At 38.6% G+C, this 27,933-nt stretch overlaps 1 pseudogene; it reads left to right on the forward strand.

Annotated features, from left to right (window-relative positions):
• Window positions 1-27,873, forward strand: LOC114090597 (large ribosomal subunit protein eL30 pseudogene; annotated as a pseudogene).
• The last annotated feature ends 60 nt before the right edge of the window (window positions 27,874-27,933 follow it).

Consider the following 27,933-nt stretch of genomic DNA (forward strand, 5'->3'; position numbering starts at 1 on the left):
ATGGTCATTGTTCAGGTAAGTGGACCCTGCATACTTCCAAAGATTCGATTACTTCTTTAAGTTGTCTACTACAAACACTAAACTATTCTCATGGCAATTTTTAATTTTTTGTAGGAACAATGTGTTGTAGAAATATCTGCTAAACAAATAAATGAAAAACAAATATCTTACTTTATTGAGTGCTTCGAGATTTGAAGACCACGTTCATTTTTCAAAAATTTGCTGTCACAGCAAGCCTGTTTAAAAAAAAGTGTATCTAGGAGTTTTATAGTCATCGTTTTACAGATGAGAAAGCCGAGGCTCAGGAGGGCTGGCAGCCGGTTCTCAGTCACGCAGGAGCCATCTGTCGTTAGACATTCATTATTGTGCGATGGATTTGAGTGTCACCACTTGACGTTGCTTAAGATAATACTGAGATTAAAGCAATTTTCCCTAGAAAATGAATGTTCCTAGAAAATGAATGTGTGTTAGGATTCTCCAGTTATAAGCAACAAGGATGCACTTTTCATAACAAATAGAAAGGCACACACTGCCAGGACCTCAAGTGGTTCCTAGAATTGAAGGGAAATAGCTGATGGAGGCTTCAGGAAGACTGGAACGGTGGGCAGCTCTGAGGTCCAAGCAGCAGGAATGAGTGAACACCTGCTCATCTGGTACAGTGGGTGGGATGGCTAGAGAGCATCCAGTTGGTCTAGGTAGGTCACCAGGGATTGAATGGGAAAGCGGACAACATCTTGGTTTATAGTCCTAGCAAAACTGAGACAGTATGGGGGGGGTTAAATCCTATTGTAAAAATGAAGGTGATGTGTCCAGAGGAGGGACAGCCACCTGCGTGGACAAAACAATACTTCCTGGTGCAGAGCCCTGGCTTATTCTTGGTGATACTAAATGCAAAGTAGCCAAAACTAATCTGTGTTATCTTATTGCTAATTAGTAGGAAAATATGGTTTAATAAATGTAGAGTTGGGTAAAATCCCAAAGAAGTTGAAATTTCCAAGCCAACAGGAATAACTGTTTTATAATTGTTGCAGTTTTCTTCCAGAGAATACAGCTATCAGAGCTGAATAGAACGTTAGAAGCTCTGTAATTAATGGTGAATTAGGTTTGATTTTGTATTTAACCAAATTTTGAATGATTGAGGACCTCTGAGTTATACATTCTGAGTTTAAAGGATAGAAACCAGTTGTTTCAGCCTGAAAATTATTTTGTACAAATAAAGCAAGGAAGTAGAATTTGGATTTCTGGTTTATCTCCTTAATCAGAAGTCAAACTGAAAATGCGCTATTATAGAATGACAAGATATAGCTAAAGTCCAGCTAGAATTTATATACTTAGTTCTACTTCAAATCCAGCTAGAGTTTGTATATTTGTAATACATTTATTAATAAGTACATTTATTTTAGTATATAAATACATTTTAATATTATATATATATAATATTTATACTGGTATGTAGATATTTTAGTTGCTTTCTCCACCAATGCCAAAATTTAATCTCCACTTACATATTCCATCATTTATTCAATAAATATTTGAGAGTATACTACATGCTAGACTGTGCTAGGTACTAGAATACAAGAAAACAAGGATGAACAGAATCTTGAAGATATCATAATTAAACCAGTATGAATGGAGAACAAACAACACATCTTTTGATTGTCTCTTACATAATGGCACCCCAAATAAACATGACTATTCCCATTGCATAGGAGGGTTGGTACCTAAAGTCTACAGAGCTGAGAGTGGCAATGTTGGAATTCAAACACTGTGCTCCAAAGCTTGTGCTGTTTTAATAAGGTAAGAGGGGCTGCAGTTGTAGCTAAGTGGCAGAGCGCTTGCCTAGCATGTGTGAGGCACTGGGTTTGATCCTCAGCACCATATATAAATAAATAAATGTATTTAAAAACAAAGAGTTTCAAAATAAAAAAATGTGGGTCAAGCGATAACGTGCTCGCCTGGCATGCGCGGGGTGCTGGGTTCGATCCTTAGTACCACATAAAATAAAGATGTTGTGTTATTCTGCAATCTGTGTATGGGGTGAAGGTGGGAGTTCATAACCCACTTGAATCAAAGTGTGGAATATGATATGTCAAGAAATTTGTAATGTTTTGAACAACCCACAATAAAAAATTAAAAATAAAAAAAAAGATGTTGTGTCCACCAAAAACTGAAAAATAAATATTAAAAAAAATTCTCTCTTTCTCTCTCCTCTCTCTCTCTCTTTAAAATAAAATAAAATAAATAAGAGAAGACATTCTTGGAGGAATTGGATGAGCACAGAAGTGCCCAACCTCTGGGAAAGGCTGTAGGGGTTGAACACACAGCAATAGGGCCAAGGAAGAGTGTATGAGTCATTCTTTTGAGAAAGCGACGTTCAACTTGGGTCTTGATGAATATGTACACTGTGCCAAGAAGAGACAAAAAGACATTGCATATAGAAAAAAAGAATTCAGCAAAAAACAGAATAGAGATCTAAAATGAGCAGCATTTTCATGGAATGGTAAATAGCCACATGGTAGGATAGATGCCGTAAGGGCTGCCTAACCATGACACTGAAAAGACAAGGCAGAGCCAGTCCATGAAGGTCACAAAAGCCATTAAGACCAGTTTTCATTCCTTGCTGGCCAGCTTGGCTTTATTGTTTGTGTGTTTTGGTGATACTGAGGACAGAACTCAGGGGTGTTTTACACCTAAGCTACTGGGATCCTTCTGCCTCAGCCTCCCAAGTCACTTTTGGAAGCATAATATGTTTAGATGAGTCCTTTCTAAAAATGAGATCACTGATCATGTGGAAAACAAACAGGAGAATCTGGAGTGAAGCGGAGCAGAGTGAGGATCTGGCAAAGTCGGAGACACTGAAGAGTCAGGAGTGGTTGGAGATGCTAATGAGAAAGAGCGCTTCACATTTGGGTTAAAAGGCGCCTGAGAAAGTGGAGTGGGTAGTAAAGCCATTCATTCTTGGCCTCTCAGGAATATTACGTAAGTAAAGAGCAAAGAATCTTTCTTTTTTTTTTTTAATATTTATTTTTTAGTTTTCGGCGGACACACATCTTTGTGTGTGGTGCTGAGGATCAAACCTGGGCCGCACGCATGCCAGGCGAGCGCGCTACCTCTTGAGCCACATCCCCAGCCCTGCAAAGCATCTTTCTAATTTTGCTTGTACGATAGACTTAGTATTCTGATAAGACTGAAGGCTGTGACTAAATGTGGCCCTTTTGACAGAAGCTGCAAAGTGATGTTTTTATTTTTTCAAGTCAAAGATACAGATTGTAAATCTGAGAAAGGAAATATAAAAACATACACTGGAATTGTTTTAAAATTCAGAATATAAGTGCATGCATTCTCAAAAATCATCAATAGAATGATTTAGAATCTGAATTTAGAATCTGAATTCTAATTTTCAGGTATAATTTGGTAGTTTTTAGAAAACATACACATTACAGAATGACATATATATATATATATATATATATATATAAATTTTTTGTCTTCCCAAGTCATATTTCATTTACAGCCAGTGCAGTGGTACATACACCTTTGTCATCCCAGCAACTTGGGAAGCTGAGGCAAAAGGATTGCAGGTTCCTCAGCGACTTAGAAAGACCCTGTCTCAAAATAAAAAAAAAAATAAAAAGGACTGGAGATATAGCTCACTGGTAAAGCGCCCAATTCCCAGTACCAAACAAACAAACAAACAAAAACAACTTATTTAATTTAGAGAAAATATAAAACAACCTAATATATTACCCCAAACCTTAGGACAGACTTTACTAAGGAAAGGAAGGCTAAAGGCTCAAATCCTGAGTAACACATTACAGCATCTGGGTCAACAGCAAAAGGAAAACAGGCAATGACATTGAATCACATAGATGTCGAGGAAATATAACACTTGTTGACCATTCGCATTTTTTCTTCTGTTTAGTTCCTTTGCCCATTTATTGATTGAATTATTTGTTTGTCTGTTTTTGGTGTTAAGTTTTTTGAGTTCATGTATATTCTGGAGATTAATGCTTTGAAGTGCAGATGGCAAAATTTTCTTCCATTCTGTAGGCTCTCTCTTCATGTTCTGGATTGTTTCCTTTGCTATAAAGAAGCTTTTTTTTTTTTTTTTTTTTGATACTGTTTGATTTATTAATTCTTGATTTTGCTTCTTGTGATTTAGGAGTCTTGATGAGGAAGTTGGTACCTAAGTTGACATGATGGAGAATTGGGCCTACATTTTCTTCCAGTACGTGCAGAGTCTCTAGTCAAATTTCTAGGTCCTTGATCTATTTTGAGTTGAGTTTTGTGCAGGGTGAGAGATAGGGGTTTAATTCCATTTTGCTACATATGAATTTCCAGTTTTCCCAGCACCATTTGTTGAAGAGGCTATCTTTCTCCAATGTATGTTTATTGTACCTTTGTCTTGTATGAGATAGCTGTATTTTTGTGGGTTAGTCTGTTATATAGACTTCTTTAAGCTGAAATAAAGGATGCTAAACAGCAACATGATAGCCAAAGAAAATAAAAATCTGTTGGTAAAAACACTGTATTTCTAGTGGCAGGGCACTTTCCTAGCATCAGTGAGGCCCTTTTTTAGTGCCCAGAACTATAATAAATAAATTAATAAATAATAATAATAATAATAATAATAACAAATAAAAATAATAATTAATAATAAAGAAAAATAACAGGAAAAAAAAATCAATGAAATTAGGAGCCAGTTTTTTGAAAAGATAAACGAGACAAACCCTTAGTTGAGCCAAGAAAAAAATAGAGAAGACTCAAATAATATCAGAAATGAAAGAAGATACATTACAACTGATACCACAAAAGAATCATAATATGTACCAACAAACTGGATAAATTAATAGAAATGTACAACCTACAAATACTAAATCATGAATGAATAGAAAGAAGTCTTAAACAGATCTATAACTAGTATGGTGAACAAATCAGTAATCAAACCCTCCCAATAAAAAAAGCCTAGGGTCTGGGTTGTGGCTCTGTGGCAGAGTGCTTGCCTACAACATGTGAGGCTCTGGGTTCTATCCTCAGCACCACATAAAAATAAATAAATAAAGATATTGTATTCATCTACAACTTAAAATAAATTATATATATATATATATATATATATATATATATATATATATATATATATATTTTTTTTTTTTTTTAATCCCAGGACCAGATGACTTCACTGGTGAATTCTACTAAACATTTTTTTAAAAAGAATTAATGCCAATAATCTTCAAATTCTCCAAAAAAAAAGAAAAAAGAAAGAAATCAAGAGAACACTTTACACTTTCAATTCATTTCATGAGACTGACATTACCCTGACACCAAAACAACACACAATGCCACAATAAAAGAAAACTACAGGCCAATATCCCTGATACACATAGATTAAAATATTCTCAACAAAATACTAACAAACCTATTCAGCAGCAAAATTAAAAGAATCATACACCATGGTCAAGTGGAATTTATTCCTGGAATGCCAGATGTTTTAATATATGAAAATAAATTAATGTGTTACATCACATCAATAAAGGATTTTAAAAATCATATGATTGTCTTAATAGATGCAGAAAAAGTGTTTGACACAGAATTCAGTACTCTCATGGAAAAAAAAATCTCAACAAACCAAGAATAAAAGGGAAATACTGCAACACAATAAAAGTAACATATAAAAAGCCCATAGCTAACATCTTACCCAATAGTGAGAAACTAAACTCTTTTCATTTAATATCTGGAACAAGGCAAGGATGCCACTACTATTTATCATACTACTAGAAGCTCTAGCCAGAGCAATTAGATAAGAAAAAGAAGTAAAAGCACTCAAATTGGAAAGGAAGAAGAAAATCATTGCAGATAATATACATATTTAGTAAACCTGCAAAAAACTCCATTTAAAAAAATTAAAATTCTTAAGTTCAAGGAGGTAAAAAATGTATATACTGAAAACTATAAAACATTGATGAAAGACATTAAACAAAATAGATATCATGCATTATTTAATTGAAAGACTCAATATTGTTAAAATGTCCTTACAACCCATTAGATCTATGGATCCAATGTGATCTCTATCAAAATCCCCAAACTTATAAAAGTATATATATAGAAAAATTTCTTAAAATTCATATGGAGGGCTGGGATTGTGGCTCAGAGGTAGAGCGCTTGCCTAGAATGCACGAGGCCCTGGGTTCAATCCTCAGCACCACATAAAAAATAAAATAAAATAAAGATATGTGTCCGCCTATAAGTAAAAAATAAATATTTTTTAAAAATTCATATGGAACCTGAAAGAGCCAAATTGATCCCAAGAAAAAAGAACAACACTGTAGGAGTCATACTTCCTGATTTCCTAATATAACATGATGCTATGATCATCAAAACAGGCACAGTGGCACATGTCTGTGTAATACTAGCCACTCAGGAGGCTGAGGCAGGAAGATCATAAGTTTGAGGTTGGCCTGGGCAATTTAGCAAGTCTCTGTTTCAAAAATAAAAATAAAAAGGGCTGGGGTTCTAGCTCAGTGGTAGTTTGCCCCTGGGTTTAATGCCCGTCCCTACCAAAAGAAAACACAAATCAATAAAAAATGCAGTGTAGTACCTGCATGCTGAGAGACATACAGACCAATGGAATGGCAAACATATCTATGCATTTATAGTAAGTTGATCTTCCATAAGGATGAAACTGATCTTAAAATGGGGAACAAATAGTCTTTTCAACAAGTGATGCTGGGAAAATTGGGTAAGTAACAGAATGAAATTGGATCTTCATCTTACACCACACACAAAAATCAACTCAAAATGGATTGAAAACTTAACATGTAAGAGCTGAAACATTAGACTCCTACAAAAAAAAATTAGAGAAAAGCTTCATGACATTGGTCCTGGCATTGTTTGTTTGTTTGTTTGTTTTCCATGAATTAGAACATCAAAAGCACAGGCAATAAAAACAAAAATAAACAAGGAGTACTACATCAAATTAAAAATCTGCATAGCAAAGGTGTGACTGCTAAGGAAATCAGTAAGGAAATTCTTCAAAATTTAAAAATACAATGACCCTGTGATCCAGCAACCCTACTTCTGGGTACACAGTATATACAAAAGCATTTAAATAATTTCCAAAATATATCTGCCCTTCCATATTCATTATGGCATTATTCACAATAGCCAAGAAGTGGAAACAACATAAATACCAATCAAAGAGTGAACAGATACAGGAAATGTGGTATATACAATAGAGTTCACTTCAGTCTTTAACAGGAAATTTTGTGATGTGCAACAACATGAAAGACCTTGAAGACATTGTACTAAGTAAAATAAACCAGATGCAGAAAGATAAGTACTGCATGATTCCACTTATACGAGATATCTAAAACAGTCAAACTCATAAGAAGGACTGGAATATTGGTTATTCAGAGCTGGGGACAGGAGGAACTAGGGAATTATTAATCAACAGGCATAAAGTTTCAGTTAAGAAGTAATAAATAAATATCTCTGTTCCAGAGATATACTGTAGGACACTGTACTTACAGTCAACAATAATGTATTTTAGACTTAATATGTGTTGAAAGGATAGATTTCATGTTGAGTGTTTGTACCACAGTAGAACAATTTAAAAAAAAAAATAACATTTTTCATATCACAAAATGACCAAATATCTCCCTCTCCTGGCTAGTGTAAGTAACTGCTGCTGCTTTATAAATTCACAGTTTAATCCTTGCTTCTCATTTTATAAAAGATATATTAAGCTATTCAGTTATAAAAAAAAAATCCCCCTGCTTCCTGATATTATCAATCCTCAGCAAAGCCCCCCCCCCCAAAAAAAAACCCAAAATCACCTACCTCAACTTTGAATCCTCTAAGAGTTTCTTTCCAAACCCCCTCTTCCTGAGATGTCCATGGATTCCCACGGTTGTTCCTTCTTCCTAGCTGCAACAAACAATGAATCCACCTTCCTCAATTATAAGTGTGTTCTTGGGGGGGCGAGGGAGGGGGCGTTGGTAGTTCCTCAATATGATGCAGCTTTGTATTTGCTATTAAGTGTGAAAATTGAAAAATAAATTACTTGTATTCATTTTTCATATGATTCAATACATTTTTTGAAGTATAGACTAGTGAATGGAGGTGAAGTATTGAATATTGTAGAAGATGAGACCAGAAACATCACATTTAGAATCAGATTGTCATTTACTGAGAACCACATTGTAGAGGACTATTTATTAGCCACAGGCAGGAAGTTAGCAGACCATGACACTGGTTTGGGTTTTTTGTTTGTTTGGGATTTTTGTTTTAGTACTGAGAATTAAATCCAGGATGCTCTACCACTGAGCTACATTTATTATTTTAAAACAGGCTCTTGACAAATTGCCCAGGCTGGTCTCGAACTTGGGATCCACCAGCCTCAGCCTTCCCAGTAACAGGAATTACAGATGTTTGCCAATGTGCCCTTCAGCACTGAGTCTTTAATGTGAAAACTAGAGACTCTGAGAACTGCAAAGGTCCCGGATTCTCAAGATAGAGAAAAGTGTGTGCATTGAAATCACAAACTGGCAAACTTCAACCAGGCTATTTATAAAGAATCACAGTGTTATCTAGGAAAAATATTATTAAAGAACATTTTTAAAATTTTAAATTATCATTTATTTTGCTGGAACTTTAAACTTTCTTTCTCTAAAAACCAACAGGGGTGATTAAGTGATATCTTCTATATTAATTAACATATCTACAAAAATGCAGACATTTGTCCTTTGTCTTCTGGATGCCTGCTTGGTGGCTATTTGGCTATCTGTGATATTTAGGCCAGGATTAACATATCTCTGAAGACTCATTGTTACTGGTTATAAAAATATTTTTCAAAATTTTTCTTGATAGTCTCAATTCTTTTGTGCTTCATTGTTAGATCTCATTAGGTTTTTTTTTCCTGTGTTTGATGTAACTGATAATGAGCTTGTTTTAGATGTCAGAGTAACAGCTTTATCATTCTCTTATTTTTAGCTTGTGCTTATGTTGGTGCTGTTATTGTCAGTTTATTATTTCTTTACAGGAGTCTTTTAAAATCTGATTCATTTTGTTATGTTTGTTTAGTTAACACTAGATAATGGGGTCTTCAAACCCAATCTAATAATGGGAACTAGGTATTGTGAACTAGACCCAACCAAAATTAAAACATTAAAATATGCTAAAGGGAAATAGAGAGACAGTGGTATTCTATATCCAGATATGGTGGATCCCTCACTATTCTTTAAGTGGCCTTATACCTGTGATGGAATAGTGACCAGTTATCCAAGCTAGAATGGACTGATTAGGTTATGGCTCTCATAATCATTTCACCACTGAATGATCCTGCATTAACAGAAGCTTTGTGGGGGACACTTCATTTCCAAACTGTAACCACCCCTGACCCCACAAAAGTGTGGGAATCACAATTGAATCAGTTTCCTATGTCGGATGTAAGAATGAACATCTGGAAGGAATATACAGAGGCAAAATCCAAATGGTGAGACAGTGTCAACAGACCAGACCTACCCAGATGGGGGCTTTAAAATCTAACAATTCTAGATGTCGAGAAAAATCCAGAAATGGAAGTGAGCCTTTTGGTATCACCCTAGGGCTACGATGACAAAACACCACAGACAGGAGGGCTAAAACAACAAGTGTTTATGTGGTCACAGTTCTGGAGTCTAGTAGTGTAATACCAAGGTGTGGGTAGATTGGTTTCTCCTGAGGCTCCTCCTCCTCCTTCTTCTTTGGCAATGTGTATTAAATTCAGGGGCACTTTACCACAGAGCTACATCCCCAGTCCTTTTTATTTTGAGACAGGGTCTCACTAAGCTGCCAAGGCTGACCTTGAACTTGGTAACCCTCCAGCCTGAGCCTCCAGAGTAGCTTGGATTACAGGTGTGCACCACCACGTCCTGATGTGGCCTCTCATCTTCTCCCTGTGTCTTCACATGGTCTCCCTTCCCTATGTGCATGTTTGTGTTCTAACTTCTCTGCTTATCAGGACACCAAGCTGAATATGATATGATGGCACATGCCTATAATCTCAGCTACTCTGGAGACTGAGGCAGAAGGATCACAAGTTCGAGGCCAGCCTCAGCAATTTAGCAAGACCTTGCCTCAAAATAAGAAAAGGACTGGTGATATAGTTCAGTGGTAGAGCACCTCTGGGTTCAATCTCCAGTACTGGGAAGGAAGGAAGGAAGAAAAAATAAAGACCCTAGTAATATTGGATTAGGGCTCATCCATATGGCTTCACTTTAACTTAATCATCTCTCTAGCAACCCAATCTCCAAATATAGTCACATTCTGAGGCCTGGGGATTAGGACCAACACATGTGTGGGCCGCAGTGCAGTCCATATTATCTAATTTGGAGAAATATTATCCCCACCATATGCAACACTTTCCGTTTTCATTCTGAACTCATCATGAAACTTCTAAAGTGAATTTCAACGTTTCCAAGAGGAAGGAGCAGCTCCAACTGCCCTGCCAGAGTACCACCACTGTAAAACAATAGACTGATACTTTGATCCCATTTAGTCTCCGAATCCCTAAATAAATTGATGAAATTATGTTCCTAAAAATGCAAAACTGAAGATGAAACTCTAATGCCCCTGGTGTGTGCTGCTCAAGGGATCACAGGCACACAGAGTCTATCATGAACCCCCTCTTCATAAATCCTCCACCCAGTGTGCAAGGCCACCTACCTGGCCCCCTGCCCTCCTGCCTACCTGTGTTCCTACCCTTTGCCACTTGCCAGCCTGTACCCCAGTCCCCTTGTCACTCGCCCACTGTCCCCCTGCCTGCACTCTGCCTCTACCTGCCTGTGCCTACCTGCATTGGCCACAGGTGAGGCCAGCCCACACTGGCTCTTCACCACGCTCACTGTAAATCCCATCTGTGACCGCTGTGGACATCAATAAGGCCCTCCTTCAACTGCCCTCTGACATGGAAAAGGTAGAGCAAAGAGAAGGAGAAAGAAGTCACAGGGAAGAATAGAGATATCTCTACCCTGGAAGACTGAAGGAACACCTGGGCATGTTGATTAAGAGGCCCATGACCGCCCTTGGGCTAAGGATCTTTCTGCCCTAGAAGAGAAAGGTGGAAGGGACCTGGCACTGGAGTGATCGGACCTGAGTTCAAAATAGGTTCTGCCACGTACTAGCTATAGAAGTTCAAGGAGGTTATTGAACATTCAAACTTGCCCTGGAACTGTGCTGTCCGTCTTGGGGCCACGGATCACAATTGGTTATTCAGCACTTAAAGTGTGGGCTAGTCCAAATAGAGAAGAACCATAACCGTAAAATTCACACAAGATCTCATTAACAATTTTTATGCTGATTACATTGGCTATACTGGGAAAATACGCACTAATTAATTCTACCTGTTACTTTTACTTTTCTGGCTACCAGAAAATTTAACGTTACATATCTAGCTCACATTTTATTTCTATAGGACTTCACTGATTTACAGCATGAATCGTATGAGCATCTATCCTGGGGCACCCAAAACAATCTGCATTACACTTTTATGTTCTATGGAATTGTTCAGTTCAGCACTTTTCCTAGATGTGAGAGTGTGTGTGTGTGTGTGTGTGTGTTGTGCCAGGGATGGAACCCAGGGCTTCCTGCATGCTAAACACACACACTTTACACTGAGCCACAGCGCCAGCCTCAATTCTTTTTAAGATTATACAAAGTGGTACTAATAGTTGCATTAGAATAAGCTGGCCTGAGTTTGGGTTTGTAGATCTGCTCTCCATATTTCTAGCTTCTGTGGTGCCCTCAGCATGGGAGATGGGCAGTGAACAGAGGCTATATTTGATCTACGGTCAGTTTTGTCATAACAAACGTCTGTTCTTGATCCTCTCCAAAAGCAATATTATGGGCAGGGATATAGTTAAGTGGTAGAGTACTTACCTAGCATGCAATAAACCCTGTCTTCAGAACCATAGGGGGTGGGGGTAAGAGAAAAAAAGGCAATATTACTTGTATGGCTCTTTCACAGACATCTGCAGACACTTGGGGATTAAATGAAATGCATTCAGAAATTCACATGTTTACAAATACTTGTGCATTTTGACAGCTGCAGCTGTAGACTGGAACAACTGCAGCTGGTGTGGACACAACTGTGAATTATGTCTGCACCATCCAAATCCATGTTGTTTCTGCTTCACAGTTTTCTTGACTGAGTAAGATTACCATTTTTAACATGTCTCTGTGTCCCATCAAAAACATTTTGTGTGATTCCAAAACAAATTATCTTCCACTTGGAAGAATTTGCATTATGCTTACTAAGTGCTTCAACACCTTGGAGAATTTTTTCAACTAAAAGTATTATGTGGGGCTGGGGATGGAGTTTAGTAGCCCTTGCCTAGCAAGTGTGAGGCCCTGGCTTTGATCCGCAGTGCTGGAAAAAAAAACAAACAAAAAAAGTATTATGGTCTAAAAGTCAATAGAAAGTATTGATAACTTTGTTAGCTTTAAATGCAAAAAAAAAATAAAAAATAAAATTGCCTATAGTCCTTTTTTGCTTTTAAAATTAAAAAAAAAATAGCTACATTGAAAAAATCATATTGCCCATGGTACTTTCTAAAATTGGTTCAAGCATTCAAATATGCAGTAGGCCCTCCATATCTGTCGGTTTTGTGCCCATGACTTCAATAAAACCTTGGATCAAAAATATTTTTAAAAATTATATCTGTACTGAGCATATACAAATGTTTATCTTGTCCTTATTCCTAACCATGCAGTATAACAACTATTCATATAGTATTTACATCATATAAGGTGTTATAAGTGATCTACATTTAAAGTGTGAGAGGACTGCATAGGTTTTATGCAAATGCTGCACTATTTTATATAAGGAACTTCAGCATCCACAGATTTTGGTGGGGAGTTAGAGAGATGATTGTACACCAAGAATAGTGATCCTGCTCAATTTTAATGATCAAGTGATCCATATAGGGTGGCTTAAGATTTTTATTTAATGCATACAATTCTATGCTATTATTATGCTCTTAGAAAGAATTTGACAAATCATTTTAGTGTAATTAAGTCTATCACTATAAAATGTTAATGTTCTGATCAGTAAATTAATTTTTCAAAACTTATACAATTTAAAACAGTTAAGGGCCCATATTCATCCTCGAAGGTGTTCCAAGTCAGGCAGCCTACCACTCAATCACCTGACCCCAGGAACACTCATACCACATCTGGGCCTTTGGTGATCTAACACTGGACATCTTGGCTCAAGTCTACAGGTAGCTGATGGACATTTTTTTTTTTGGTAGGTACTGGGGATGAACCCAGGGATGCTATACCACTGAGTAAATTCCCAGCTCTTTTTATTTTTTATTTTGAAACAGGGTCTTGCTAAGTTGCCCAGGCTGGCATTGAACTTTCGATCCTCCTGCCTCAGCCTCCTGAGTAGCTGGAGGCATTTGTATGTGTGTGGGCAGTTTTACACACACACACACACATCCTTTCTGCTGCATCAGTCCTCCTCTGACCTCCTAGCCTCCAGGGCTCCTCTGATGTCCCTCTTTCCCTATTTCAGCTTCATCTTCAAAGGCTTCAACAATCAGTCCGGGAGTTGTTATACGTTGTAACTGTGTTAAAGCAGCCTACAACTAAGAACTGAATTGTTACCATAGAAAATCTCTCACCCAGTTTGCCTTTTCTGAACAATTGTCCTTTCAGGGACTTCGTATTGTGATATGGGACCAAAGGAAGTCTCCTTTTCCTTGAAATGCACCAATTTTCTCAACTTAACCATTTTTATTACTTAGCAACGGTATCTTTCAAGTAAGAGAACACTAATTAAATCAAAGCCCTAATGGTATAATTTTTAATCATTATTTAACTCCCCAATATATTTTTAAGTGTTAAACAAAATACAAAGTTTAATTAATTAGGTTATGATTATATTAATTACATTAATTTACTAAATTTATTAAGACATCATCAAATACCGAAGATGGAGTAAAAGCGATCATGTTAATGAAAAAGATGACATTGGACTCAGGGAGATTGAAACCAAATTCCTTTACTGTGGATTAGATTTATGTTTTTAACATGGGTGGTCTTTCCAGATATTTATTTGGATTTTATGGTTTAAAATGCAAAATAAAATCTTATAAGTCAGTAAAAATTCCTCCTATGATTCTAATAGATGTGGGAATCAGGTAAATTCAGAGGGAAAAAAAAGAGAAAGGCCTAGGTTTCCCTACCTCATTCAGTTTTAGTTTCTCAGCCTGTGCTGTGAAGCCCTGTGCCCATTAACAGCAGCCCCTCCAGGAAAGACAGTGGTGGAGAGGCCCCCAGCCAGCCTCAGGAACCCAGCAGGCACAGAGCTTCCCCAACAGCTAGTTCCTGGATCAGCAACAGTGTCTGAAAAGGCTCAGAATTTCTGGACCTTTCTACAGCTGTATTCTTTCATGAACCACAACCACAGAAAGCTTATCAGAGATCAAGCTCAACTATTGATATTAAAACAGAGTCCCTGCAGGCTGGGTGTGTAACTCAGTGGTAGAACACTTGCCTAGCATGCACAAGGCCCTGGGTTCCATCCCCAGCACCATAAAAGGAAAAAAAAAAAAAAATCCTTTGATTTGTGACCTTAGATCTGAGAGCAGTACTGAGTCTCTAAGAGGAACTAGCCAACCAAGGCACAGGAGCATCAAAATTAATCATAAAAAAAATCACCTGTGCTTGATAGCAATTAACTGACAGAATCAAGTGGCTGAGGCCTTGGCATCATGCTGCCAAGGATTCTATGGTGACCATGATCAGGAATAGCAGGAATAGCTTTTCTAAGTGACCTGGAGTGCTCACAGAAAATGACCAGCTCAGAGGTTTAAACTACCAGACAAGTCACAGTCACAGAACCAAGAAATTTTCCACAGCCTTCCTGAAAGAGCTTCTTATTTCTTGTAGCTGAAAATTATACACAAAACTTAATTGTGAAGGGCTGGGGATGTGGCTCAAGCAGTAGCGCGCTCGCCTGGCATGCGTGTGGCCCGGGTTCGATCCTCAGCACCACATACAAACAAAGATGTTGTGTCCGCCGAAAACTAAAAATTAAATATTAAAATTCTCTCTCTCTCTCTCTCTCTCTCTCTCTCTCTCAAAAAAAAAAAAAAAAAAAAAAAAAAAAAACTTAATTGTGAAGGTTGCAGAATTTTAATATAAGTTGAGACCGTAGCCTCACCAAGTCCCTTAAATGAAGAATTAGCATTGATTGATAAGGAATGGAATCAGATATTTTTGTTTAATTTTTTGATACTGGAGAGTGAGGCCAGAACTACTCCACCACTGAGCTACATTTGCAGCCCTATTTTATTTTGAGACAGGGTCTCACTAACCTGTGGAGGTTGGTCTTGAATGTGCAATCCTCCTGTCTCAGTCTCCCTAGTTGCTGAGATTCCAGGGGATCACCACTGTGCCCGGCTGATCTGAGACTTTTATAGGGAGCATCTAGTTGTCTCAGATAAAGCCAAGACTCCAATTCTCAAGTCACTCTCAAGAATCTGTATGGGAATGAATCCTGATGATGTTAGACCAAGGAGAACTATTATAATTACGGAGCTGAATTAGTTGAAATGGGAGCACTTCCTGGGGTTCCAGATTTAGCTGGGTGCAGTAGCTCAGGCCTGTAATCTCAGTGACTTGGGAGGATGAGGCAGGAGGAATATAGATTCAAGGCCAGCCTGGGTATATTAGTGAGAAGCTGTCTCAAAAATTAAAAAATAAAAAGGGCTGGGAAGTAGTTCAGTGATAGAGTGCCCTGAGTTCAATACCCAGTACACCCTCCCTGCCAAAAAAAGAGAGAAATGTATTAGTGAGTGAACTGCTTTTCAAGGGAGCATCCTTAAAATTCTATGTGGCTATTCTATGTGTCCTCCATAGACCAGGTATCACAAAGGAAATGCCACCATTGAAATGAGTTCACTAGCTGGACACAGTGGTTCACACTTGTAATTCCAGCAACTTGGGAGGCTGAAGCAAGAGGATCACAAGTTCCAGATAAGCCTCAGGGATTTAGCAAGACCCTGTCTCAAAATAAAAAAATAAAAGGACTGGGGATGTGGCTCAGTGATAAAGTGCCCTGGTTTCAATCCCTAGTACCAAAGACGGAGAGAGAGATGGACTCCCTGGTCGTGTAACAGTGGTCCACTTCACCTTTGAATATAGCTCTGAGGCTTATTTTTAAAAAAGACCTGTTTTCCTTTCCCTCTTCTCCTTCCCCCCCTCCCTAGCAGGGTGGGGAGGGGGATACTAAGATTACTAAGAGTTATCTGTGCTCCACAGGAAGTTGTCTAGGAAGTGAATATCTTCCAAATTAACAAGTGAATCCTAAGGCGTCATCAGGGCACCCTGGGACCGCCTGGTAGGGCACACCTGGAAATCTAGCCTTTGAATAGCTCCTTTTAAATCCCCCTATTCCTGCTGATGGGCAGAATCACAGCCTCTGGGACAGGCGTTCCCTGTGCTTCTCCTTTGCTAGCAAAGCAATAAAGCAAATTTTTCCTTTTTTTCAAAACTGTGTCCCATTATTAAACTGGCATTAATTGGCATTGGGGACAAGGACGGAGCTCTTGGTTACAGTTGCAAGTGATATAACAAGATTTCCGAGGTCAACGGGCAGTGCCTAGCTTTCAAAGACAGTAGGGGGCTGGGGTTGTGGCTCAGTGGTAGAGCACTTGCCTAGCACATGTGCAGGCACTGGGTTTGATCCTCAGCACCTCATAAAAATAAATAAACAGGGGTTGGGAATTTAGCTCAGTGGCAGAGCACTTGCCTAGCACGCACAAGGCCCTGGGTTCGGTCCTCAGCCCTGGAAAAAAAGAAAAAAAGGATTAAAAAAGACCAAAAATAAATAAGTAAATAAATAAACAAACAAACAAAATGGCATTGTGTCCATCTATAACTAAAATAATAATAATGATGATGATGATGTTGATGATGATGATGATAAAATTAAAATAATAATAAAAGAATGTGTACTGTAACTATAATGGACAACAGTTGAAATAGTCACCAAATGTTATGACCCACAGAAATCACTGACAGTGGCTAATTGATCTCAGTGTCCCTACAAAGGAAAGAGCTAGACAGCTTCTAAAATGTTACTTGATCTATAAAACAAGAAAGCCAGAATCTTGACCCATCAGCAAAGGGGAGGTTATGGGCTGGGGATACAGCTCAGTTGGTAAAGTGCTTGTTTCACATGCACAAGGCCCTGGGCTCAATCCCCAGCACTATAAGAAAAAAAAGAAAGAAGGGAGAGTTGTTGTCTTTTTCTTAGCTCCATATTTAAGTCATTCAGACACCTAGTTTATTGACCAAAATGTAAGCAGATGTCCTTAAAGAAGGACCCTATAATACAAATACAAGTGTACACTACCATTCCCATAGTTCATTCCCATAGGGCCCCACAGGGGCCTGTGACCATTTAATGAAGTTACTATGACCTGGAAAAATAGAAATACCCAGGCCTTTAGGGGATCACAAAACATTGGTTCTGAATTGACACTGTCTTTGAGGAGACCTGAATTGCTACAGTGGCATATTGGCAAAAATGGATAAATGATGTTTGGGATCAAGTTTGAATCACAGTGGGCCAAACTCTCTATGAACCAAACTTGTGGTTATTTTCCTACTTTTGCTGAATGTTTAATTAGAATAGGCATATTCATAAAATGGCAGAATATCCATGCTGACATTGTGACCCTGGAAGCAAAGTTCATTATGATGAGAAAGGCCAAGAAGGAGCCCTTGAAACTTTCTTTCTCTCAGGATAGAAAATCAATACATGTTTCAGAAGGAATTGCAGAGATGTGAACCATCATAAAAAAAACTTGAAAAATGTAGTGTTAATAATAAATACATCTCTCTTTAATTTGACTACTCAACCTGTGCAGATGATGAATGGCTCTCCGAGATTATTATAAACATAATCAGATAGGGACTGTAACTGCAGTTGCTATTCCTAATGTACTTTCTCCCCCCACCCTGCTCTCCCCCACCAGTACTGGTGAGTGAACAAGAACCTCACATATACTAGGCAAATACTGTACCACTAAACTATACACCCACCCCTTTTTATTTTTTTAGGACAGTTGCTCAAGGCTGACCTTGAACTTATGATCCTCCTGTCTCAGCCTCCTGAGTAGCTTGGTTTATAGGCATGCGCTTCTGCACCCATGTCTTTATGTACTATTAGTACTGAAAAAATTAATATAGTCCCTAATATGCACCTGTTGACTTGAAAAATGCTCCTTTCTCTGTACTAACTAATAAAGATACTTAGAAACAGTTTACCTTTACTGACAGAACAACAATAACCTTCACAGTCTTACATCAGGGGCTCACTCTTGCTCTCCTTTGGAATATGGTTCACAGAGATGTTGATCATCTTGATATTCCATAAAATATCACACTAGTCCACTGCACTGATGACTGCTATGGTCTTAACGTGTCCCCCAAAGTTCATGTGTTAGTAACTTAATGCCCAGTTCAATGTTTGAGAGGTGGGACCTTGAAGAGGTCATGGGGCACAGCCTCACAAATGGATCATTATTACAATAGCAGGAAGAGGGTCATTAACATAAGAGTGGATTTGTTATAAAAATTATTTTGGCACTCTTCCTCCCTCTCTCTCTGCCCTTTCCTCTGTCCCTTCACTCTTTTTCTCTCTCCCTCTCTTTCTCTCTGCCTTCTGCTTAGAAAGATGCAGCAAGAAAGCCCTTGCCAGATGCAAACCTTTCAACTTTGAATTTCCTAGCATCCAAAATTATCCAATCTTAGTTGTTCTATTTTAACAGCACAAAATTGTTCGGGGATCCAACCACAAAACCTTGGAGCACCACTTACTAGCTGTATAACTTCTGGTAAATTCAGTCATCTAAACTCTGATTTCTTCATTCGTAAAAAGTGAGAAAACACTGCTTTAAACTGAGGATTGAGCTGGGTACTGGGAGGCTAAGGCAGGAAGATTGTAAGTTTTGAGTCCAGCCTCAGCAATTCGGTGAGATCCCGTCTCAAAATAAGAAATGAAAAGGGCTAGAATGTAGCTCAGTGGTAGAGCACTCCTAGGTTCCATCTCTAGTACCCAGACAAACAACTGAGGATTAATACAATTCAAATCAAACAAGTTTATTAATGAAAGTCACAATTCAGATGTAAAGAAATAAAACAATATTTTTCTATCATGGAAGTTAGTTAACTAACCACTGAAACAACTATTTCTGTTGATGGTGGAACTAATTTAATTTGGCCAGCCACTGTGATCCGTTATGATGTAACCCCATCATTCCCAGGTAAACTCCAGTGATTGTCCCTTTTCGGGGCTTCCTTTTTCTGTTTTCTTTCTTAGTCTGCATGGTGGCTCCTGGACTCATTGGAAGCTCAGGTAGCAAGATCATACATAGCACCCTGTACTCATGGGCTCCTATGAGGTCTTTCATCCAGCCTGTCTCCAGGTATGTGACTGTCTTTGGTCCCTACTGCAAGACAGTGGGCAGACAGCTCCATAATAATGACTCTCAGCGACTAGAGCCACCTTTTTCTCTGCACACATACACACCACCCAACACCCCAAGTCAGACCCTACCTCAGACTTGGTTAAGCTCCCTAGATCCCTGGGTATCCCTGGCCCAGAGCTTTGAGAAGTCAGAAGACTTGAGCCCATTGCCTCGGGACCTCAGCATCCCAGGGTATCTGACCTCCCTCCTCACAGGGAAGGCATGAAGAAAATTCTGCAAACACCTCAAGACACTGTGGACTTGTAGAAAGAGTGAAATGGAAATGCAATGGTTTACTCTTTCCCTCAAGTCACTCTGTACTGTTCAAATATTTTTATTTTTCCTCTTTCTTTTTTTCACCCTGGTATTGGGGGTTGAACTCATGGGCATTCTAGAACTGAGCTACATTCCCAGCTGTTATTACTTTTTAAATTTTGAGATAGGAAAGGCGTGCAGTTTGGGAAGATCAAGGCAATTCTCTGCTCCAATAATTGTGGGTTTTATTCACACAAAGATTATTGCAGGTTTATGGTAGATGAGGTTTGCTTCCAATTTATTATACATTATTCTATGAAGCATTTTTCATTATTCCGCATTTGTATGAAAGATGATGTCTTTAGCAGGCAAGAAACAGAATGTGGCTAGGGAGTTTACCAAAAAACAATTGGTTCGAAGCCATGCTTACTGATGATTATCCTTATTGGAACAGGGACAAAAAAAGAGAACTGGTTATGTATTAGCAAAAATCAAATTGTGATTTAAAAGCATTAATTTGGTTAACCAAATGTATGCGTGTGATTAAAATGCAATATTGCTGTGATTATAATGCAATCAGCAAATTATTAAACTGCAATCAAAATGTAAACAAGTCCTATCTGTCTGCCAGGAGACTCCTCAGCTCATTATTTTAACTGGATCTGTAAACTAGTTTTTAGTAAATAGACTCTTTCATATTTCTCAGCTGTCACATTCCATTTTTTTCCCTTTTAATTTGTTAACTGAAAGAAAATATCAAGAGGGACTTTTTTTTTAATGTAGAAATAAAATATTTAAAAAAAAACCGTAGTGTATCTTTCCAAATGTAATTTTTTTTTAAGAAAGAGAGAGAACTTTTTAATATTTATTTTTTAGTTTTCAGTGGACACAACATCTTTGTTTTTGTATGTGGTGCTGAGGATCGAACCCGGGCTGCACGCATTCCAGGCGAGCATGCTACCGCTTGAGCCACATCCCCAGCCCTCCAAATGTAATTCTTAAAAGTATACAGATCAGGTTTTAAATCTGTATAAAGATTGATGTGCTAAAAGGAAAAAAAAATAAAGCAAAACATCTTGCTCACATGTTTAAATCACAAAGATTAAGGAACATGTTAATGTCTAATGAGCTTAACACTATCTTCATGATTGATAAATTAGTTTACAAATTAATTTTAAAATACAACAGTATATAAATGTGCCTTTCCCTCAACACAAACATCTTAAAAATATTTTCAGCAGATGTAGCAATGTTAAGATCTCCAAAATATAACTAGAAAAACAGTTATTTTATTTAAATCATACATGTAAACCAAATTCCTAGCTCTTTTTTTTCTGCCCACATCTTAAAAAACACCTTGGGGCTGGGGATGTAGCTCAGTGGTACAGCACCTGCCTAGTACCCTTAATTGCTAGGTAGAGTGCCTAGTGATGCAAAAAAAAATTAAAAAATACCTTACTGTTTTTGTAATCCTAAATCATATAAGAAGGATATCTAAACTCTAAAATATTTTACCCACCCTATCCCTATGCCCTAAAAGAAAACCTAGAATATTTTCATCAACAATGTCCTCATTTCTATTTCCACTTAACATTAAAGTGCCTATTGTTTAATATGAACCATCCTCTCCAGGCGTCTGTGGCATCCTGTAATCTAAGCTTCAATAAAGCTTTGTTCTTCATTGGGGGAAAAAAAAATCTTGTAAGAAGCTCTGACTCTAACTGTGGTGTTTTAACGTAGGTGGGTTGGGCTGTCTTCAAAAGGCTGAGACACAAAGAGCTCATTTTCATCTAAGCAAAACAGAAAGTCTTGGAATTGTTTCCTTTGACGAGGGTGAGGTCCCACTAGCAATTAGGAATTTGAGGCTTCACTTCCAGACAGCCAGCTTGAGAGCATGCATTGTCCGTCTCACTGCCTAGAACACTTCGGAGTCATCTTCAAACTGACCTAGTGGTTAAGGAAATTATGACACCTCGTTTCTATGGTATGTCTTCACCCTTGAAATAACAATCTACTGAGCTAAAGAAAAAAATGGTAAAATATAACTTCCAATTCTCACCTTTTAAACATTCAAACTTATATAAAAAAATCACTGGATAAATATTATTAGGTATTTTACTATCATATTCATGCAAAAGATTTCATGAAGGGCTGAGGGTGTAGCTCAGTGGTAGAGTGCTTGCCTAACATGTGTGAGGCCCTGAGTTTTATCCCCAGCACCACAAAAAATAAAATAAAATAAATTAAAAAATCATGAGTCTACTTTTTTCACATCTGCCTTTTAATTTGACATATTATTCGGATGTTTTATTCATTCTATAACTTATACATTTGAGTTGTTTCTGGTTGTTAATAATTTATGCCACTGTTTTTATACAAATGTTTTTCCACCTTCAGAATAAATAAGATGAATTGCTTATGCAACAGATAAAATAAAAAAGATTAAAAATCATTATATTAGTAATATTAGCTGGGCACGATGGCACACACCTGTAATCCCAGTCACTCAGGAGGCCAAGGCAGAAGGATTGCAAGTTCAAGACCAGCCTCCACAATTTAGTGAGGCCCTAAGCAACTTAGCAAGGACCTTTCTCAAAACATAAATAAAAGGACCGAGAATGTAGCTCAGTGGTAAAATACCGCATGTTCAATTCCCAGTACAAAGAAAAAAAAAATCATATGTTAAAGAAAGAGTTCATCATAAGGACTCAGGAGACTAAAGCTGGAGGATCACAAGTTTAAGGCCAGCCTCAGCAATTCAGCAAAACCTTGTCTCAAAATAAAAAGTAAAGAGGGATAAAGATGTAACATAGTGGTACAATGCCCCTAGGTTCAATTCCTAGTAGTGCAGGGAGAAAAAAAAAACATTAAGAAAATACTATGAAGGCCCTGTGCAGTGGAACATGCCTGTAATCCTAGCCACTTGGGAGGCTGAGGAAGGAGGACTGAAAATTTGAGGGCCAGCCTCAGCAACTTAGTGAGACCCTGTCTCAGAATGAAAAAAGAGGTGGGGATATAGTTCAATGTTAGAGTCAAATCAGCTGGCTGTAATGGCACACACCTGTAATCCCCAGTGCCCCAAAATCATGGAACTCAACACTAAAATAGGCAAATTTTATTCTACATAAGTTATATTTAATAAACATGATTTTAAAAATGATTTTAGCTGGGCATGGTGGTACTTGCTAGAAATCCCAGTGAATCAGAAGGCTTAGGCAGAAGTGTTCCAAGTTCAAGGCCAGTCCAGGTAATTTAGGGAGATCCTGTCTCAAACAACAACTAATAGAGATCAGAGCTGGGGAAGCAGCTCAATAGTAGAGCATTCGCCTAACTTATGTGAAGCCTTGGTTCAATTACCAGCACCAAAGGAAAAATACTGGGGAGGGGGGTTGGGGGGGACAGGAGGAGGGTACTGGGGATTGAACTCAGGAGCACTCAACCACTGCGACACGTCCCCAGCCCTATTTTGTATTTTATTTAGAGACAGGGTCCCTCTGAGTTGGTTAACAGCTCGCCATTGTTGAAGCTGGCTTTGAACTCGAGATCCTCCTGTCTCAGGGGTTCAGGATGCTCCTGAGCACAGAATTCCTGTGGACACGAGACACATGGGAGCTCAGAGGAACTCAGAATGAGGACAAGCTGAGCATGTTACATCCAGGACTGACAATTCTGAGAGCCTACATTTTCCATGTGAACCAGAATTTGTTTAGAGCAGAGAGAGAGGTATGCTGAGAAACAAAAACCACAAAGATGACCCATGAAACCCTGTGTTCTTGCCAGTAGGATGATGATGTGGAAGAAACGGAAAGAGACACTCTCTGTCTCCTAGTCCTACCTCATTCATCAGTAAGCCAAGGGCAGGGGACCTTGGCAAAATGTACACACGTGAACTAAAAATAAATGACTCCAGAGGCTAAGGCAAGAGGATCACAAGTTCAGAGCCAGATTTGGCAAGTTTGAGGTTTGTCTGGGCAACTCAGCTAGATCCCGTCTCAAAATTAAAACTATAAAGAGGGTTGGGGATGTAGCTCAGTGGTGAAGTGCCCTGGGTTCAGTCCCCACTACAAAAATAAGAGGAAGAGGAGGAGGAGGAAGAGGAGGAGGAAGCAGTTGTTTTTGTGCAAATGTTCTCACTGTTAAGAATGAAATGTGGTGAGAAAAGCAGGCACATTAAGATTCCTACTTTTCAGTTCTGGTGTAAGTAGGGACGGTCAGAACACTGTATATGTAAACCTGAGTGATTCATTTTTAATTTTTCCTTCTTTCTCCATTTTTTTTTTAGGCCAGCCTTGGCAATTTAGTGAGATCCTGTTTCACAATAAAAAATACAAAAAAGTGCTGAGGATATAGTCTAGTGATAAAGCACCCCCAAGTTCAATCTCCAGTAACAACCAAATATATATGTATGTTTATATATCAACTTGAATAGTCTCCATAATTGAGAAAATGCACTATTTTAGATATATGCCAATATGTTTGACTTAATTCCATCTCAAGTAATATCAGATTCCAAATTAAGAGCGTTTTCTCTAAATTCGATGGTGGAGAAAATTGGTTTCATAAATAGGACTTAGAATTAGATGGAAATGTCTTGGTTCCGTGTTTCAAGAAAGGCAAGTAATGAGTCTCTAGATCATTAAACTCTTAATTTAGAGTTTCTCTGCCGAAACATTATTATTATTAAATAGTGAAAATATTTTAATGCCAATATTATGCTGTGTAGGTTTGAAAGAAAACAACTCATTTGGGGCCTGGGTATGTGACTAAAATATTTAGTCTGCCTAATTCACCACCTAACATGAGCATGTTTGATGAAATAATCAGTAAGAATCTAACTTGTTACATTTTAAATCTCTGAGATTACTGTATGACTCCTATGAAATATGATTTGCCCATTCATATGTGTCTTAATTTCACAAAGAATTTAAGAGTCAAATCAGCTGAGGAGGCTGAGACAGGGGGAGCACAAATTTAAGGCCAGCCTTGGCAACTTAGCAAGACCGCTATCTCAAAATTAAAAGGACTAGCTCTATAGCTCAGGGGTAAAGCACCCCTGGATTCAATCCCAAGGCCTTAAAAAAAAAAAAAAAAAAAAAAAGAAAGGAGAAAGAGAGCGAGCGAGCAGACAAGGCTTCTGCCCACCAATATAGCAGGAAAGACAGGTGGATTACTTTAGGCCCAGTCCTAATATGAGTAAGGACCGTCCGTCTGAGCATCATACATACAATCCTGAGCAATTTCTTTCCTTCTTTTTTTTTTTTTTTTTTTTTGAGTACTGAGAATTGAACCCACTTGTGCTTTACCACTGAGCCACATCCCCAGCCCTATTCTTTTCTTTTGAGACAGGGTCTCATTAAGTTTCTGGGGCTGACCTTGAACTTGTGATCCTCCTGTCTCAGCCTCCTGAGTAGCTGGCTTTAAAGGCATGCACCACCACACCTGCCTATCTGAGCAATTTCAAAATAAGCCAGTTGCTTTCTTAGTTTTTCCCAGAACCAGATGCATAAAAGGGGGCTTTGGCTGGGCATGGTAGTGCACATATGTAATCCCAGCAGCTTGGGAGGCTAGGAGGATCACAAAGTCAAAGCCAATCTCAGCAAGTTAGTGAGGCCCTAAGCAACTTAGTGAGACCCTGTCCCAAAAAATAAATAGGGCTGGGGATGAGGCTCAGTGTAAAGCATCCCTGGTTCAATCCCTGTTACCAAAAATAAATAAAAGGAATGTGTGAGTTGAGAGTTAATTCCAAGAACCTCCATAGAACAAATTTTAAAATAAAATTAAAAACAAAAAACACCACCGTAGAGGAGTAAGAAGTAAGATAGGAAGAGAAAGAAGTCAAAATGAGTGTGTTATCAAGTGGGTCTTCCTGGGGGTTCCTGAAAGTGAGTACTGTGGCAGCAGGGACACCAGGTGTAGGGCACCAGTGTGCCCCATAGTGATGAAGTGGGTTTCTCAACCTCTCTACATGAGCAGAGACCTTAAGAATACTAAGGTCTGTATTTCATTTGAATTTCACTTGGTTTCTTCCTCCCCCAAAGAAAAAAGCTTTCTACTCCAACTTTCAAGTTTTAGTGCCATGCCTTCTGTTGTGGGGCAGAAAACACACCGAGTCCCAGTTTTGTCCAAATTGAAGAATCTTTATTTAGCCGGCCAGCCAGCGACTTCTCCCTGCAGGACCCATAACTGTCTCTGCAAGGAACAGCCCCAAGCCTGAGCATTTTAGGATATTTAAAGGCAAAAACTACATCTGGGTTGACGTAGCTGTAAGCAAGCAGGTACAGAAGCTGGACTGGGCAGTCAGCAAGACCATGCAATGGGTACATTGGTATCTCCCACGGGACTTTCCAGGTTGGCATAGCAGCAAGCAAGCAGAAGAGAAGTGGGTCAAAATGACCTTAGTTGAATACAAGTTAGAGAATGGTTACTAACGTCTAGACAATCAATCTCTGACAAGGTACATCACCCAAGAAACATGGAAAACAAAGAGAACACTTTTACATTGTATAAGAATTGCTATTTTGTTTTGCCAAGTATGTTATGCTAGGTAACTACTAATGGGTACAGAGGTGGGGCTTTCCCGCAGGAGAAGCATTTCTTACATGATGTGGAGTCTCAGGGTAAATGGAGTCTGTTTGGTCATTGCCCATATGGCCTGGCCCATAACATTTCCATTTCTGATTTGGAAGAAAAAGAAAACAGTTTCTTGTGATCCATTTTGCCTCTAATTTTGATTTAACCCAATAAGTGTTATGACAGAGTATTTTTCATTGCTGTGACAAAATATCTGGGAAAAAAAAAACTTAAAGGAGGAATCATTAATTTTGGCTCATGGATTGAGAGAATTCAGTTTGTGGTTATCTGGTTCCAGTGCTTCTGCACCTGTGGTAAGGCAGAACATCTTGGAGGAGATGAAGGAAGAGTATGGCAGAGCAGAACTGCTTAGCTCACAGCAGCTGGGAAACAGGAAGAGAGAAAAAAGCCAGGGAAAAAGTATAGTCCTCAGGGTCACCCTCCTCCCCTCCCAGAAAAAACACACTCCCTTCAACTAAGTCTCCTCTCCTCGAGTATTTTTGTTTTTAGTTCTAGGGATTGAATTCAGGGGTGCATGACTACTGACTTATATCCCCAGACCTTCCATCCATTCATTGATTTAGAGACAGGGTCTCATCAAGGTGCTGAGGCTAGCCTCAAACTTGTGATACTCCCGCTTTAGCTTCCCAAATCACTGGGATTTCAGGTGTGCGCCACTGTACCCAGGCTCCACTTCCTACAGTTTCCGCCACTTCCCAAGAGTTCATTCAGCTATGGCTCCATCGATGGGTTAATCTACTGATGAAATCAGAGCCCTCGGGATCTAATTACTTCCCCAAAACTCCACCTCTGAACATTGCAGCAGTGAGAGTCAAACTCTCCACACATGAGCCTTTGGGGGATATTCCGGATCCAAAGCATAACAAGGAGGTGCTGGGATCATGTCACAGGAGCACACTGGGGCACTGTAGCCACTATTGAATAAGTTGGAGAAGGCTTCTAAAGAGATGAAAGAAAATCTCTGAAGAAAATCTAAAGAACGATAATCTCTTTATCATGTATAATTATAATACACCAATAAAATATGTGAGAAAGAAAAGAAAGGAAATAAATGAGCAATAAAGAGATGAATTTTAAAATGGTAATGAGGCTTTTTTTTTGGCTTAGCTCTCCAGCCATCTTGGCAGCTGCTGTTAGTTGGGGGCCCTTCAGTATCTAAGGCAGGAAGATGGTGACTGCAAAGAAGATGAAAAGTCTCTGGAGTTGATCAACTCTAGACTCCAGCTTGTAATGAAAAGTGAAAAGCACGTACAAGACGACTCTCAAGATGATCAGACAGGGCAAAGTGGAATAAATTGACCATCCTCACCAACAACTATCCAGCTTTGAGGAAATCTGAAATATGCCATGTTGGCCCAAAACTAGTGTCCATTACTGAAGTGGCAATAATATAGAACTGGGCAGAGCATGTGGAAAATACTACAGAGCATGCACGCGGACTATCATGGATCCAGGTGATTCTGATATCATTAGAAGCATGCCAGAACAGACTGGTGAAAAGTAAATCATGCAAAATGTTTAATAAAACTTGCCAGATCTTAATTAAAAATAAATAAACAAACTA

This window comes from Marmota flaviventris, chromosome 15, assembly GCF_047511675.1.
Source record: "Marmota flaviventris isolate mMarFla1 chromosome 15, mMarFla1.hap1, whole genome shotgun sequence".
In the NCBI taxonomy this organism is placed as follows: Eukaryota; Metazoa; Chordata; class Mammalia; order Rodentia; family Sciuridae; genus Marmota; species Marmota flaviventris.